Raw genomic sequence first — 5,272 nt, 5'->3', positions numbered from 1 at the left:
AAGGCAGGCAAAGGAGAGTGGAAGGCCTTGCCTTTGGGAAGTGTACGGGTAAGGGAGGGCGGAGTTTTACAAGAGGCTATAGTGGAGGGATACAGATTGATTTCTTTGAATCATCATCTCTCAAAGACTTAATATTGGCTGTTGACAACCTGTGCTGATGACTTCCACAAGAACATCATATCTGTTCCCCATCCAATTTCTAGCATTCAGTGGGTTTTTTTCCCACTATAAGAGTTTATTAAGGGGGAGGGGAACATATTCAGTGTTTTTTGGACACTTTATAGAAGGCAGAATAGTGGCTCCTGAATAATACAAATGTCCAGGTCTGCGTAATGTGTGACTATCTACCATATTTGGAAAAAGGGACTTCACAAATGTGACCAAGATTCTGAACTTTGATATGATGCACTTTCCCTGGATTTTCTGGCAAAATCTTATTTACCCGACTGAGCCTTTAACAGTGGAAGAAGAGAAAGAGTCAGGCAAGAGGTACAGCAAGATAAGAAAGGAGACATTCGGGGTTGGGGATTTAGCTCAGTGGTAGAGTGCTTTCCTAGCAAGTGCAAAGCCCTGGGTTGGGTCCTCAGCTCTGGGGGGAAGGAGCGGTGGAGAGATTCATACTCTAGAGCTCTAGAGGAACTCACGCTGGCCATGAAGGCAGAGGAAAGTGGTCATGAGTCAAAACACGCCTCTGCAGCCTATGTAAGGCCCTCAGCTCATAACTGACAGGGCAATGGGCACCTCGGCCTGACAGCTGCATGAAGCTGAAACCTGCCAACAACCTGTGTGTGCAAGGAGATGCGTTGTCCCCAGAATAATTCAAACCACAGAAGGAAAACAAAAACCGTGATTTCACTCATTCAACTTTCAAATAGTCATGAAGCAACTGTAATGAGGAAGGTCCTGAGTGAAGGGCATGAATAAGACCCAGTTTGAGCTCTCAAAATATTTATAGGAAGATAATGGGAGAGCCGGGAAAAGGGTTCAGACTCTCAAAACAACGTGTTCTGCTTTAATTCTCTGAACTACTCAACCTCTCCTCTTGCCTACTATTTCAAAACAGTTAGTCACCGTGGAGGTGTGTAATGTTTTGCCAACTCTTTGGCATGGGTCTAGTGCAAGCAAGCTGGAGAAAGGCACTGTTTGCCCATCCTTGGTCTCACTCCCTTCCTGTGGGGCTTTAGCCATTTCATAAACACCCTCATCAGACTGTTGCTCCCCAGTGACACAGTGACATCATTTCTGCTCAGAGGTGTGCCTCAGAATCATCTGGAAGGCTTATTAAAACACACATTCCTGGACCAGTCTCCAAGGGTCTGACTTAGTAGATGTGGGTTGGGGTCTGAGAAGGTATTTCTTACCAGATCCCAGATAATGCCTCCAGTCCACAGGCTGCACTCTGAATGTGTTTGGCATGTTGTTCCTGGGTTATCAGTAAACAAAGTTGGTGGAGCCATGATAGCTAGAAGGAGACAGAGCTCAGAAAACATCTCATCTTCTTCATCATTGGTGATGTACTTTTGGATGTGTGAGCCCCAATAGTCCTCTACACAGGTCCTTTCTATATTTAAAAAAGTACTTTACTTTTTTAAATGTATGCGTTTGTGTGTGTCTTCATGAGGTATGTGTACCAAGTGTGTGCAGGAGCCCATGAAGGCCTGAAGAGGTCACCAGATCCCCTGGAATGAGAGTTGCAGGTAGTTACAAACTGTCATGTGGGTGCTGGAACTCTTAACTGTCTCTGCAGCCATCACCATCCAAGTTCTTCCCCACTGCCATCCATGCTCTAACAACCTGGAGTGCTCTGCAACTTGCTCCAAACCCGGACCACTGAGAAAGACCAGCTATATGGGGACTGGAGACATGGATCAGTAACCAAGGGCCTTGGTTGCTCTTCCAGAGGACCTGAGTTTGATTTTCAGCACCCACACGGTGGCTCACAACCATCTGTAACTGAAATTCCTGTTTTGGCCTCCCAAGTAAGCCTAGGCAGGGACAGGGTGCACAGGCATGCATGCAGGCAAAACACCCTTACATATAAAAAGGAGTTTAAGAAAGAGAGAGAGAGAGAGAGAGAGAGAGAGAGAGAGAGAGAGAGAAAGAGAGAGAGAGAGAGAGAAACGAAGAAAGGCAGGAACAAAGAAGGGAGGGAAGGAGGGAGGGAGGGAGGGAAGCAAGATGGAAGGAAAGAAAGGGACAGACAGACAGAACATGGGGGCATAACCGGCACTTCCTTAGGTCCTAAGTCCAGACAGAGTGACCTGATGTCTTTGCCACAGTAAACAGCGTGCTCATGGTAAAAGCACATTTTTCAAAGCCCTGAAATCTCTCCTTATGCAACTTGGCAAGAGCACAGAGCATGTGTCCGACTGAGGGACAGGCAAGGGGATTACACAATGTACTCTGGGGACACCGGGAACCTCACATGATATTGCAGCCTCTCCCCAGCCCCGGCCTCTGTGAATGCCCCTTCACCAAATTCTGTTGTTCTTCATTTCCCAATTACCATCCTGCTGTGAAGATTTAAGGTCAGGAAGCATTCTGGGATCTACCAACAGACAACTACTAGGGACTCAGTGCCCACTCTCCAGCCATTGTCCTTCCAGAGATCTCTGATCAGAGCTACAAAAGCCATTATTCCAGACAAGTAACCTTGAACTCCCACACCGAGTCCTTGTGCATGTTTCATCGGGGTGATTGACTATACTGGCTTCAGTTATTGTTTTAAGGGTAAAATGGAATTTGTGTCTATAGTTTGGAAAATCCCGTTGAAATTCCAAGGGCTTTGCACTTGCTAGGCAAGCACTCTACTGTGAGCTAAATCCCCAAAACCTGTTTCTCAGTTCTTTGAAAGAGATGAAGGTCCTAAGTGAAGACTCTGGCAAGCACAGCATGCTGGGTTAAGAGGAGAACCATCCACATTGTGGTGGAGGTCACTGTTGGCGTAGGTGCTCTCCCTAGACGAAGGAGAGAGACCTTGTCTAGGTCCAACAAGGCAGAAAGCAGGACACCCGGAATTGTCTTCTGACTTTTGTCCATGTGCCATGGCACACACGCAGCTGTACTCACACTCATGTGTGCATACATCAAAATCAGATGAAAAAGAAAGGCCAGGAAGGAGTGGTGATGTGTGCTTCTAAGCCCAGCACTGGGGAGGGAGAGATGAATGGGTTCCTGGGGCTGCTCACTGGCCAGCTAGCCTACCCTAACTGTCAAACTCCAGGGCCAAATCCGAGAGCCCGTATCAAAGAACAAGATGGACAGTGCCTGATGAATGAAAGCTGAGGTTGACCTCTGGCCTCCACACATGCACACATGCAAACGTGAGCATTACATGCATTAAATAAAAATGAATACATAAATAACAAAAATGCAAATAAAAGCAAAGCAAACCGCCCACCTGGCACTGTGAAACGGGGAAGGCGAGCAGGCAGGCTTGGTGATAAACATGTGATCCTGTCTTAAAATACCACTGCTAATTGTCTTGATTTAGGGTCAATGCTTAGGGTTCTTATAGTATAATATAGGGGTCTCCTAAGGTTGAGTCAATCGATTTGGTGTTTAAATGGTGACTTAGTTAGGGTTACTATTGCTACAATGAAGCACCGTGACCAAAAGGCAAGTTGGGGAGGAAACGGTTAATTTGGCTTACACTTCCACAGCACTGTTCATCAACAAAGGAAGTCAGGCAGGAATTTAGAGGCAGGAGCTGATGTAGAGGCCATGGAGGGATGCTGCTCTCTGGCTTGCTCCCCCTGGCTTATTCAGCCTTCTTTCTTATAGAACCCAGGACCACCACCCACAATGGGCTGGGCCCTCTCCTGTCAGTCACTAAGGAAATGCCTTACAGCTGTATCTTATGGAGGCATTTTCTCAATCTAGGTTCTCTCCTCTCAGATAACTCTAGCTGTGTCAAGTTGACATAAGACTAGCTGGTGTCTTAGTTATTGTTCTATTGTTGTGATGAAATACCATGACCAAGGCAACTTATAAAGGGAAGCATTTAATTGGGGGTTTGCTTACAGTTTCAGAGGGTTAGTCCCATGATTGTCATGGTGAGGAGCATGGTGGCAGACAGGCCAGCATGGCCCTGGAGCCATTATCCTGATCCACAGGCAAGAGGAAGAGTGAGCAAGATTGGTCCTGGTGTGATTTTTGAAATCTCAAAACCTACCCCCTATGACATACCTTCTCCAACAGTGCCACACCTCCTAATTCTTCCTAAACAGTTTGACTAATGGAGACCAAACATTCAAACATATGAGCCTATGGGGGCCATTCTCATTCAAACTACCACAAATGGATTGATTCAATAGCTATGAGTCAAATATATATGAAAATTCTTTAAGTGGGGAGTTAGGTTGGAATCAAGAAATGAATGCTGTATTTCTTTTTTTTTTGAAACAGGATTTCTCCGTGTATCTTTGGCTGTCCTGGAACTCACTCTATAGATCAGCTGGCCTCACACTCACAGAGATCCACCTGCCTTTGCCTCCTGAGTGCTGGGATTAAAGATGTGTGCCACCACCAACCAGCTAATGCTGTAGTCTTAAGGTAGGATTTTTTTTGCTCTTAATACCTGCAACCTATTAAATAGGCCTCTCCCCACCATCAAGGAGAAGTGCTGTCCACACTGAAATGACTGTAAATGTTAACTGCTGTGATGGTTGGCTTTGTCAACTTAACACAGTGTAGACTCTTCTGAGAAAGAGTCTCAGTGAGAGACTGTGTAGATTACGTGGACCTGTGGACAATGCCTGTGAAGGATTTTCTTACTTGAGTTAACTGAGGGAAGGAGATCTACCCTGAATGTGGACAGTACCATTTCTTGTGCAGGTCCAGGACTAACTAAATAAAAAGAAGAGAGGTGGCTGAACACTGCATACGTGAATGGATTCATTGTCCTGTCCTGGCTGTGGGTGGGTTTCGACCAGTTCTCTTAAGCTCCCAGATGCTGTGACTTCCCTACAATGATGGACTGTAACCTGGAACTGTAAGCTAAAATAACCCCCCGCAAATTGCTTTTGCCAGTGCATTTTGTTTTGTTTATTGAGACTGGATGTCACTATGTATATCTGGCTGGCCTGGAACTCACTATGTAGATCAGACTGGCCTCAAACTCACAGTGATCCCCCTGCCTGTACTTTACAAATGTTGGTATTAAAGGCATCCACCACCATACCTGGCTTATCAGGGTATTTTATCATAGCAACAGGAAACAAAACAAAGGAACCACATCTTCAAAATATTTTCACAGCAACACTTAGATGGC

Source organism: Peromyscus eremicus, chromosome 19 (assembly GCF_949786415.1).
Source record: "Peromyscus eremicus chromosome 19, PerEre_H2_v1, whole genome shotgun sequence".
Classification (NCBI taxonomy): domain Eukaryota; kingdom Metazoa; phylum Chordata; class Mammalia; order Rodentia; family Cricetidae; genus Peromyscus; species Peromyscus eremicus.
This window is presented reverse-complemented; position numbering follows the sequence as displayed.